Source organism: Chlorocebus sabaeus, chromosome 9 (genome assembly GCF_047675955.1).
Source record: "Chlorocebus sabaeus isolate Y175 chromosome 9, mChlSab1.0.hap1, whole genome shotgun sequence".
In the NCBI taxonomy this organism is placed as follows: domain Eukaryota; kingdom Metazoa; phylum Chordata; class Mammalia; order Primates; family Cercopithecidae; genus Chlorocebus; species Chlorocebus sabaeus.
The window spans coordinates 129,403,377-129,416,645 of NC_132912.1; positions in this window are offsets into that span (position 1 = coordinate 129,403,377).

Below are 13,269 nucleotides of genomic sequence, written 5' to 3' on the forward strand. Positions count from 1 at the left end.
TTAACCAAGGAGGTGAATAACCTCTACAAGAAAGATGACAAAACACTGATTTTAAAAATTGAAGAGGACACAAACAGATGGAAAGACATCCAATACTCACGGATTGGAAGAATGAATAGTGTTAAAATGGCAATACTACCCAAAGCAATCTACAGATTCAATGCAAATCCTATCAAAATATCAATTTTATTCCTTACATAAATAGAAAAAAAAAAGTCCTAAAATGTGTATGGAACCATAAAGACCCCAAATAGCCAAACCAATCCTGAACAAAAAGAAAAAAGCTAGAGGTATCACACTCCCAGACCTCAAAATACACTACAAAACTGTAGTAGTAAAAAGCACAGCACAGTACTGGCATAAAAACATATACCTAGACAAATGGAAAAGAATAAAGAACCCAGAAATTAATCCACATATCCACAGCCAACAGATTTTTGGCAAAGTTTCCAAGAACACTCACTGGAGAAAGGACAGCTTCTTCAACAAATTATACTGTGAAAACTAGATATCCATATGCAGAAGAATTACACTAGATGCCCACCTCTTACGCTGTACAAAAATCAACTCAAAGTTGATCAAAGACCTAGATGTAAGACCCAAAATGATAAAACTACTAGAATAAAACATAGGAGAAATGCTTCAAGATATTGGTCTGAGAAAAGATATTATAAATAAGACCTTAAAAACACAGGCAACAAAAGCAAACATAAATAAATGGGAATATATCAAACTAAAAGGCTTCAGAGCAGCAAAGGAACCAATCAACAGAGTGAAAAGACAACCTACAGAATAGAAAAACTATTTGAAAACTATTCATCCAATAGGGGATTAATATTCAAAAAATACAAGGAACTTAAACATCTCAACAGCATAAAATCAAACAATCTGATTTAAAAATGGGCAAACGATCTGAACAGGCATTTCTCAAAAGAAGACATACAAATGGCTAACAAATACATGAAAACATGTTCAATGCCACTAATCATCAGGGAAATCCAAAACAAAACCACAATCAGGTATCATCTCACCCTGGTTAGGATGGCAATTATCCAAAAACAAAAAATAAATATTCATGAGGATGTGGAGAAAAAGGAACTCTCATACACTGTTAGTGCAACTGTAAACTAGTATAGCAACTATGGAGAACAGTATGGAGTTTCCTCAAAAAACTACAAATGGAACTGCCACATAATCCAGCAATTTCACTACTGGGAATTTATTCAAAGGAAAGGCAATCACTCTATGAGTGACACATCTGCACTCCCATATTTATTACAGCACTATTCACAATAGCCAAGATATGAGATCAACCTAGGTGTCTAACAACACATGAATGGATAAAATAATTGTGGTATATATACATAATGAATTACTGTTCATTTTTAAAAAACGAAATCCTATCATTTGCAGCAACATGGATGGAACTGGAGGACATTACGTTAAGTGAAATAAGCCAGGAACAGAAAGTTAAACACTGCATGTTTTCACTCATATGTGGAACCTTTAAAAAGGTGATCTCATAGAAGTAAAAAGTAGAACAGAGGATACTGGAGGCTTAAAAGAGTAGGAAGGAAGGGGTATAGAGAGAGACATATATTGAAGGACATAAAATTGCAGCTAGACAGGAGGAATAAGTTCTAGTGTTCTCTACTACTGCAATGTCACAATAACATATTTTATAGTTAGCAACAATATATCTTACAGTTCCAAATGGTAAAAAGGATTTTGAACATTCCTAACACAAAGAAACGATAAATGTTTGACATGATAGATATGCTAATTACCCTGATCTGATCACTATACATTAGATGTATCAAAATATCACTATGTACCCCATGAATATGCGTAATTATTATTTGTCCATTAAAAAGATAAAATTTTTGAAAGAATTAAGAATTATGGCCCTTTTCCTCCCCCTTCCTTTTAGTTTTATAAAATCAAATAAAAACTTGGGAGGAAGGAAACAGTTGTTCTAATTATTAGTTATAATCATGTTAAGTGGAGAGAGATGTAGGACATTCTGGAGAATGTGAGCATTCTTAGTTACAAGAACAGAACTGCTACTCCCCAAAGGAAGCTAAGGGGAGTCTGCAACCATTATGATTCTAATATGTCAGCCCTCTTTAAATAAGTTGACATTCAAAACCATTTTTTTAAACTCAGCAATTTCTGCCTGCTTTTTATTTTGAAATGATGACGAAACACCAATTTGGAGATAGGCAACAATCACAAAACAAATTAAACATCATGTACCACTTTTGCACTATGCTATGGCCATCTCTCAATGACTGTGAACAAGAATGAAGCTTTATAAGAAAAAAATAGACTAATAGCGCTATAATTTGAATGAATTCCCCAAAGTTCATGTGCTGGAAACTTGATCCCCAATGTGTGGGGAGGTAAGTCCTAATGAAACTTGATCCCCAGCATGTGGGGAGATAGGTTCTAATGTTTGGGTTATGGGGACACTGCCCTAGTGAATGGATTAATGTTGTAATTGCAGCAGTGAGTTCCTTATAACAGGATGAGTCTGGCCCCTTCTTTGTCTTTTGCCCTGTCTTTGCCCTTCTGCCATGCTGTGAGGCAGCTAGAAGACACTCACCAGATGCTAGCCCCTTGAACTTGGACTTCCAAGCCTTCAGAACCATAAGCCAATGAATTTCTATTCGTAACAAACTACTCATCTGTGGGATTCTGTTATAGCAGCACTAAACAAACCAAGACAAATAGCATTTTTTTTAAAAGAAGAGTTAGCTCTATCAAGGGTCAGACCACACAGATTTCTGAAACCTAGAAGCCTAGTAGCATACATCAAGTCCTTTCCTGCTCCCAGAACGCTGAAATGCTCCCCTTTACTTGACAAGTGTCTAGTACCACGTGGCTACTGTTTACTGAGCACTCACTATATGCTAGGTAGTACTGTAATAAATGCTTTCCTGACATGGTTCTTACCACCCAGTCACAGTGTTAACTAAAGTCAGGACCAGGATGCAGACTCATGCTGGTCTGATTCCAGTATGTGTGTCCTTAGGGGTCCACCCCAGGACATAGAACTACCTGTTCTGCCTCATTTCCTATTATTAGGTATCACTTCCTAGTAGCATCCCAGGCTTTCCTGTTGCTACCTTCTTGCTTCTGCTTTTCTCTCTGCAAAAATGCCACCTCACCATGGAGTCTGTTGAAAGCTGATCATCCTTCAAAATGAGAAGACCACATGACTCCCTTCAGAAAGACATTTTTGCAATCCCCCCATTCTCCCTGTGTCCACACCTGATTTTCTACATGTGTTAACACCTGGTAGCTTCTTGACAAAATCATAGAAGTATCTGGAGGTTTATGGTGTCCTGGAAAGTGCTGGGACCTTCCCAGAAGAGTCTGAATCCTAGTCGTGATTTGTGTTCACTATGTGAGCTCCGGTCAGTTCCTTAGATTTCCTGTATATAAAGCAGGCCCACCTGGAAGGGTTCCCATGAGTTCTAATGAGAGACGATCTATGTGGCCCTCGCTTCCTTCCCCTTCCCCACGGAGAGCACTTCTCATTACCCGCCTCACCTAGTAGTGAGTTGGGTATTTCTCTTGCTATCTGTGTTAAATTGTGTAAGATACATACATAGGCCATAGATCAGTCATTGTGTGTTTCCTGCTTAGCTCCATATGTAGCAGGGCCTCTATTACTACCTATCAAATTGAACTAAATGCACATCTCCCCCAGCACATGGAGTAAAACACTTAGATCTCCCTCATTCATTCAATCTGGATCTCAGAATATACATTCTTAATGTGGTAAGAATGATTCAGAGTTGCTAACTTTCAGAAATAGTCTTCACACGGAACCTATAAATCTTTAGCAGGAAGCTGCATTTATGTAAACATGATGAATTTAAGGATTTCAGTATATTTTTTTAATTTTATTATTTTTACTTTTTTCTTTCTCCACCCCATGGTTCTGTAGCAGTATATATTTTAAACAATGTTTCCAGGCATAGTTCCTATGATAGCTCAGAATAGATTGGATTTAATTTTTAAGATTCTGTTCTTAGTTATTAAGGACACCCCACTCTGCCCCAGTGTCTCTGGAGCTCCCAGCATAGAGAAGCCAAGTAGAGAAAGGAAGAGAGCATGATTCCCAGATTCTTGGTCAATGTTAACTCTCATCAGCTGTGGAATATTTTACACGTGAATAAATTCACCTAAGCCTTTACTTGCCATCTGTAAAATGGGGATAATAATAGCATTGTTCTTGCAGCAATGCTGTAAGGATTCAGTTAGAAGCCATATGCAAAATCACTTGCTAATATGTCAGAAATACGATGCTAATGATAATTATTGGTGCTGCACTATTGCAGTTCACCAAACATAGTTCTGAGCTTCCTGAATACCTAGTAAATAGGGAAAGCCATAGTTTATATAGTTTTTAGCGTTTAGTGAGAGGAAGTTTAATAGTTCTCTGAAAAAGAAACTTTAACCCTCTATGCACAGAGAAATTTGCCCTGTGGATACACACAGGAGACTGGGAATTTCCTAATGAATGATGGATTGGGGGCCATTTTGGAAGGAATAAAGACCTTCTTCCTGGGAATGTTTTTCACAGTGATACCTGGTAAAAGTTGAGGGTACGATATTGGATTGCCGTTCAGTAAAGGAGTTCCTTGGCAGCCAGACTTTTTGTTTCTTGCAAAGCCCTTTCTTGGGCTTGAGAATTTCTCAGTATCAGAGAATGGCTTCATTATCTATAGATCCTCCACATGGTAGAAGAGGGTGGGGGAGAGAAAAAAAAGAGAGTGAGAGCTCATTTCTCTTCTGGTGTCAGCCTCACCTATCATAGGGCAGTTTCTTCCCCCTGGGGATGAAGAAACCATTCCCCTTATTCCCACCAGGCCATAGGGGGAAGGGGTCCTGGTATCTGCCCTTGCAAAGGGAGCAAGGAGATGCTGCTGGCTGAGATGGTAACCTTCAGAAGATAAGGATGTGTCTTGTAGCCCCAAGGCTGGCATATATAAACTATGGCTTTCCCTATTTACTAGGTATTCAGGAAGCTCAGAACTATGTTTGGTGAACTGCAATAGCGCAGCACCAATAATATCAAGTATCCATGATTCCCTATAACTATCTTATTTGAAAAGCTGGAAGAAGATTAAAATCTTTACTAGAATATAGCACTTCACCAAGAGAAAAATCTCTCACTAAAATGCTTTCTTGCTCCAAAGTAAACTATTAAGTCACAAATTTATATCAATGAGCACAAGTCTCCTTTGCCTAACGCTCAAATATTTAGCAAATATGTGTCGGGCATCTATTATGGGCCTAACAGTATTACTATTGATAAGAATCATATAATAAAAATAATAACAAACACTTACTGGATGCTTTCTATGGGCCAAAAAACAATTCTGGATATTCTTGGTCTTAAAACAAAATATTGACATATCACACCACACACACACACACACACACACATACACACACACAAACACACACCTCTGAGCTGTGGAATCCACTCTGGACCCAGGAACAGCCTCTTCTCCAGGGGCTCACTCCCAATAGTGGCTTTCTCCTGGATTGTGGGCAGTGAGTCCTTCCTCCTTGCAGTTTTCTCTCACGTGATGAGGCAACACCGAGTGGATGCAGTGTCCTTCCCCCAGAGAAAAAGCTGTTCCCTTGTCTAAGCACAGTGACTTCAGACTTGAAGAACCAGACCGGAGGCAGCCTCCCAACAGACGAGGTGCTGTTCTGGGCCATCAGCAGGCTCCGGGGTGCCCATGGAGAGAGGCTTACTCACCTGGTTGACCATACAGGTCCAGGGCAGACAGAAGTGTGTGAGGTCCTGAAGGGAAAGACGGACACCCTGTTGGAACCATACCCTGGGCATGAAAAACCCTTTCCCCTTACTCCCCCAAGGCCATAGAGGGCAGGGGTCCTGGTGTCTGCCCTTGCAAAGGGAGCAAGGAGATGCTGCTGTCTGAGATGGTAACCTTGAGAAGATAAGGATGTGTCTTGTAGCCCCAAGGCTGGCATGGCAGTCAGCACCATCCGAAATCACTGCAGGAAAGGAGGACACATTCAGGAAGGAAAGGTGAAGGACTGCCCATGTTGGGAAAACACAGATTCCAGCATTGGCCCCACATCCCTTCTTTTTTTTTTTTTTTTTTTTTTTTTTGAGGTGGAGTCTTGCTCTGTCGCCCAGGCTGGAGTGTAGTGGCGCGATCTCAGGTCACTGCAAGCTCTACCTCCCAGGTTCACGCCATTCTCCTACCTCAGCCTCCTGAGTAGCTGAGACTACAGGTGCCCGCCACCATGCCCGGCTAATTTTTTTGTATGGTTTTTTTTTTTTTTTTTTTTTTTTTTTTCAGAGACGGGCCTTCAGTGTGTTAGCCAGGATGGTCTCTATCTCCTGACCTCGTGATCCACCCGCCTCGGCCTCCCAAAGTGCTGGGATTACGGGCGTGAGTCACCGTGCCCCATCCTGGCCCCACGTCCCTTCAAAGAGCACGTCTATGCTTGAAAATCTCATTTAAGTCAAATATCACAAACATGCACCCACATGTCTGGAATCTTCCTTTCTATTGGAACTGCCTATTGAACTCATCAGCCTCTCTCTCGGACAGTGATGGTGATGGCTACTTCCTAATTGCTCCTCCACCCCACCCATTCTCTGCACTGCAGCTAGAGGGAGAATTCTAGATTGCAAACCTGACTTCATTGCTGCTGCACTTGAAATAAACCCCTAGAGGTTTCACAGCATCTCAGGATAAAGGTGGACTCCCATAAGGATTTCTAAGGCCCTACCTGATCTCTTTCTGCCAACATCCCAGGCTTTGATTCCAGAGTCCTTCTTTTCACCCTCAGACACTCAATCTTCCACAGTTTCCTTCTGAACTCTCAATTCCAGGCCTGGCATAAGCCTCATCCACTCCTTCCCCTACTTGCCTGACTCCTGTCTTCTCATCCCTCAAGCCTCTGGCTCACATCTGTGGAGAATCTCTGCGTCCTCATGGGGTCTCTTACCGTGAACTCGCCCACTGTTTCTAATGCCTGGCCAGCTGTTGACAATGACAGCCCTGTGGTAAGCCCAGCGTGGGCTCTTACTGGAGGCTCAGGAAGTTGGCAGAAAGAACATAAAGATGGGAGGCAGAAGATGTCAAAAGATGGCAGACAGAAGACCAGCCAAGAAGCCAGCTCCCAACCGAATCTAGAGCAACACAACAGTGCCTTCAAGGGCTATTAAATGGCCATCCCAGATCAACCAGCTCCTCACCTCTTCCTGAGGCCAAATGAACCACAGGCCGAGCTTCTGAGAGAGTGCAAGATGAGAAGGAACTCGCCACAGTTCTTTTCCATTTGCGCTCAACAGAAACATCTATCTCCCCCTTGGTACCGCCTCTTCCTTTGAGGTAAGGGCTGTGATTGTGTTTTACTTTTATTTATTTATTTATCTATTTACTTTTGAGATGGAGTTTCACTCTTGTCACCCAGGCTGAAATGCAGTGGCATGACTTCGGTTCACTGCAACCTCCACCTCCCAGGTTCAAGCGATTCTCCTTTCTCAGCCTCCTGAGTGGCTGGGACTATAGGTGTGCACCACCACACCTGGCTAATTTCTGTATTTTTAGTAGAGACGGGGTTTCACCATGTTGGCCAGGCTGGTCCTCCTGGTGATCCGCCTGCCTCAGCCTCGAGTCCTGGGATTACAGGCATGAGCCACTGCGCCTGGCCTATGATTGTGTTTTAAATGCAGGCACACTGTAGATACAGAGTATCTTCCCTCATAAACACTGATAGACATCCACAGGATGATACAATGCATATTCTAGGCTTCCACGGTCTGGGTTTTCCTGGGGGTATTTTCCCCATATTTCTTAAATAGAGTCATTTTTCCTTTAGGGACGTACAGCTCAGTGCATCTTTCACTGCTGGGTTTAGGTCATAATCCCAAATAACTGTGCAGCATCGGTTGCAAAACACCAGCTTCTCAGCATTTTGATGTTGAGGGTGTATTAAAGTGAAAATCATGGAATTGAAAAGCTGTAGCTTTAATTGTAATCAGCCGAATCCACCTCCCTTCTCCAGACACCCACTGGTCTGAAACCTCCAGGGCAACACTTTACACCACATTCAGCAAGCCTCACGAAGCTCACTGGGGAGCCCGGGGAAAATGGATCGACTCCCACTATGAATATGATCGAAAAAATCTAAGCAGAAAATACAAACAACGCTTTGTTTCCATACAAAACTTAGCCCCTTGGGAAATTACACTTAGATGATTTATGGAATGTGGGTCTTTAGCTGTATTACACTTTGCAGTGCCGACAAAGACAACAATAATGTATAATTGATTCCACTTGGATCTCAGAGAGTCAATAAAGAACTTTGTTTATCCATAATTTTGTTGGGCAAATCTCCCAGATGGTACTGAAATGTTGCATTTTTAAGATGTTGAGTTTGGTCCAGGAGGATCATAAATTATAAAGATAATGTGTCTTTCGTATCGTTACAGTCATCTAATCGTAATCACAATTATAGTCACTGTGAAATCTAACTACATTCTATTTTAGTATTACTCTCGACATTTTTAAAGCTTCATTTATTTAAGAGGCAGAAGTCAAAATACGGGCTTCTGTAATCCCAAAGCTCCACCTGCTAATACAAGGTCAAATTTATAAATTAAAACCTTTCATGAAAATAAAAATGTAATATTCTTATATTAGGAATCAGCAGTACAAATACACACTCCTCAGTAGGTTTGAGGTTCACTTTCTCACTCCACAGTAAGAGGCTTTAGCTATGTTCCTAGGAAACCAACATTTTATCTCTGCCATAATTTTCTACTATCCAAAACATGTAATTTGTGCTTTCATTAAAGATAAAATTGTTTCTCTCTTATTGTTGCATCACACAAAAATATTTAAATAGAGAATCACAAAATTGGGAAGGGCAGGTTTGGAATGGCGTGACTTAAATATAAGATTCTGGCTTATGAGACGCCTCTGGAGGCCCCTGGTGGGTGCAGCTCCCCCCGCCAGGCAGGCCTGCCAGTGCCACTGAGACGGGTGCACCAGCATGGCCCACGTGACTCCCTCCCGAGGGAGCAACAGGGCCTGCATACTAAGACACTGTGGACAGAGAAAGCAAACAGTTCTTTCAAAAACAAGCCCCTGAGTGGAAAATTACCCTGGCAGAAGTTCCAGATTGCAGGCATCAGCTTATAATTGAGCTTCTTCTCCTGAGGGCAACCCCCCTCACCTGCTCCAGGTGAGAGGCCTCGGGGATTTAGGTATCAAAGAATGGTTAATGATTCTCTCAAGTAACGGCAGGAAGCCCGGCTGGCTTCTGAACTGAGGGAAAGAGATGGGGGCAAGGAAGGACATAGAAGAGACTAGGGCAGCAGTTCTGAAACTCCAGATGCCTCCGAATCACCTGCAGGGTTTGTTGAAACCAAATTGCAGGGCTCCACCCCCAGAGTCTCCTCCATGGGTCTGCGATGGGGCCTGAGTATTTGCATTTCTAATAAGTCCCCACAAGCTGCAGCTGCTGCTGGCTTTAAACCCACACTTAGGGAAGCACAGTGCCAGGGCCTGCTTACTCCAACTGTGGTCCTTGGACCAGTGGCGTCAGGATCACCTGGAGGCTTGCTGGAAATGCACAATCTCAGGCCCACCCCACACCTATCATTCAGAAGCCACAGCTTAACCAGATTCTCCAGGTGGTTCGTGCACACATTAAAGTTTGTTAAGTGCCATACTATGTAATTTAACGTCCTTCCCACTCCTGGATTCAATGACAGTATTGCACTGCATAATGACATTTCAGTCAATGACAGACCTTATACCGGATGGTGCTCCCATGAGATCTCACAGAGCTGAAAAATTCCTATTGCACAAATACTCACCATTGTGTTACAGTTCCCACAGTATTCAGTACAGTAACTTGCCGTATGGGTTTGTAGCTGTGAAAGGAAAATATCTCGGGCTCCCAAAATCATTTCGGAAAACCCCAGCCAGGAACTGCTCAGGGCAAACCTGCCTCCCATTCTACCCCCAGTCACTCCTCTGCTCACTGAGGTAGACGCATATCTGATTCGCCTCCTTTGGGAAGGCGAATCAGAAACTCAAAAGAATGTAACCATTTGTGTATCACCTGTCTGAGACCTGGAAGCTCCCTCCGCGCTTCCAGTCTTCCTGCCTTTGCCTCAAGTTGTCCCACCTTTCCAGACACACCAATGTACTTCTTACATATATTAATTGATGTCTCATGTCTCCTGAAATGTATAAAACCAAGCTGTGCCCTGACCACCATGGGCACGTGTCGTCAGGACGTCCTGAGGCTGTGTCACGGGCACATCCTCAACCCTGGCAAAATAAACTTTCTAAACTAACTGAGACGTGTCTCAAATTTTCGAATTTCACAGAGCCTAGGAGCACGAGGCTGTACCGTCTGGCCTAGGTGCAGAGTAGGCTGTACCCGTCTGTATAAGCACACTTGATGATGTTCACACAATGTCAACATTTTGCCTAATGATGCATTTGTCAGGATATATCCCCGTTGTTAAGCAACACATGACTGTAATTCCATGTCCACACGACCCCTGATGGTGTTTGTGTGTACATGTGTTTGCAGGTGAAGAAAAGAGGGTGTGGTTTCCCTTTAACCTCTGATTTACTTCTCTCTCTCACTCCCTCTCCCCCTAGTAATGTACTAAAATAAGGGTTTGCATTCCATGCAAGTGCAAAGCATGCAAATTAGTGCCGAGCTGGCTGTACCATCAGAACAACCCGCCCATCTGAGATACACCCTGACCCTGTGCCTCAGAGCAAGGTGGAGACTGTCTTGACTCATTGATCTTTTTGCCACAGCGTGGTCTAGGTCAAGGCCTTGTACACGGTTGGTGGTCAGTAAGTGTTTTGGGGTCCATTGAGAGACTGCTGGCCAAGGACAAGTGGTGAAACACACAGCACCTGCTTGTGCTGTAATACGTTCCACGTTCTCATCTCCACACCCAATCCCCCTCTTCCCCAGGGACCAGGCAGATCCCAGCCCAGCCTCCCCAGGCTTAGTCTGCTCCAGGATTTCAGGCCAGTCTCTGGAGAGTCTCTGGTTCTATGAGCCCCACAGCCTGGATGCTGGGGCCCCAGCCATCTAGAGCAGGGGTGGGCAAGTTTTTTCTACAAAGAGTTAAATGGTTAATAGTTCAGTCTTGGTGGACCATGCAGTCTCAGTTGTGCACCCACTCCACCCAGCTGATTTTGCTCAAAATCATTCAAAGACAATATGTAAACAAGTAGGCATGGCTGTATTCTAAGAAAACTTTCTTTACGGACACTGAAATGTGAATGTCATATAATTGTCATGTATTGTGCAATATTCTTCTTCTGCCTTTTTCCCTGCTATATAAAAAGGTAAAAGCCATTCTTACCTTACTGGCTGCACAAAAAAAACAGACCTGATTTAGCACCGGGGCGTACTTTGCCCTCCTCTGGAGGCTAAGGGCAAGGTTGAGATGACATCCTGGCTCTGCCTCTGATTCACCGAGGAATTAGATCACCTGCCTAACTTCTGCCTAGTGCCCACCTCAGAGGGCTGCTGTCAAGGTCAACTGGGAGGGTGCTTATGAAGTCTGTGGCCTGTAGTGAATGTCCCATCAATGGTGGGGTAGTTGTTGTGGCCAAACTCTAGAATAAATCAATGGAAACAAGGATCAGGAAAAGACCAGGATGCGCCAGTCAAGGAACAGAACCCTTCTGATAAACACCAAGGAGGGTGTGGACCCTTCAGAGGAGCATGAGGTCTCCCCAAAGAGCCCCACTTGAAGGGGCTTTAAGGACAGTGAGATACCTGCCCAGTGGGCACCAGGAAGATGCCAACAAAGCACCGAAGAGTTACATGCACAAAACCAGCACTGCAATGTGTCGGAGACCATGAGGACGTACGGAGGACGCTACTGTGGGCAGGACAAGCCTCATTCCCAACCTTGACCTGGAGGTGAGAAAGAGCCACCGAGTCCCCAGGAGGTTGGGACATGGGCCTGACTCTCCCACTTAGAAACCTTATGACAAGCTGGGAATGGGGCCTGAGTTTCATCATCTGTAATATATTTGCTAGTTGGTCTAACAGATACTTAACTGAATACCTACTCTGTGCCAGGTCATGTGTCAAGCACTGTAAACACAAATGTATCTTTTAAAAAGACAGATGAGCTAGAAAGATAGAATAGGTGGGTAGATAGATCAATCAGTTGATTGATCGGCCGCTGATCGATACTAACAGCTGTCATCAGCAACTTTGCTTAGGAGAATACTTTCATTAGCCTCTTGAGTTGAGCAAGGTGAGGCCCAAACGCCACGGGGCCAGCCAGAAGAGGGGATCTCCAGCTGGCTGCTGTGAGGCGACAGGCAGACACAGACCCCTTCCTGCAGGAATCATTCTGCCGCTTCGAAGGGGCCCACTCTTGCCAACTGGACCACAGAGTCAGACCATATAAGGAGGTCACAAGTGTGGAAGACAGGTCACAAGTGGACAGAGTGGGCCACTTCAAAGGGGCAGATTGATTCCTACAGGAAGGTGTCCCTGTTGCCAGATTGTCCAAGTTTAAAAAAAAAACAACAGAATTCCAGGTTTTCATGTGCAGTGAACCAAATGTTAGATATTGGCCTCTATTTCAAAAATGTTCAAATGCTATGGGCCAAAGAAAGCACACCTGTGAGGCTCACGTCTCTTTCCTGGAGCCCACCAGTTTGTGATCTCCGATTAGAAACAGGCAGCAAAACAAAGAAATCACTGAACCCCCGCTGCACAGGAAACACGGAAAGGAGAACAGCCTGAGGGCGAGTGGCAGGGGAGGGAGAAACGGGAGAGACAAGGAGGCTAATGGGGCATGTCCAGGGCGGGCTCTGAAGGACAGAGATGGCTCCTGTTTCCCATGACATCAACCCCCTCATCCCCAGCCAGACTTAGAGTAGATTGGCCTTGTGTGAATGATCTGGAGAGAGACCCACAAATGGGGCCGAGTACAACCCCTAAGGCAGGGAAGGCTGGGAGCTGAGGGGAGAGGATGGCCATGCGGTGACTCCCAGAGGGGCAACACTCTGACCCCTGAAGCCCCTTGGGAGTGGAAAACAGCCTGGGCAGGAAATAGGGGGCTCATGTCCATTTAATCTCAAAGGACAGGGTCACTCCAGCCTATGGCCAGTTAAACAGAGGACAGCAAAGTCCAACCCAGTCCTCAAGGAATCTTTTAAGGGAGACAGATGAGGCCTAAGACAAGAGGATCAC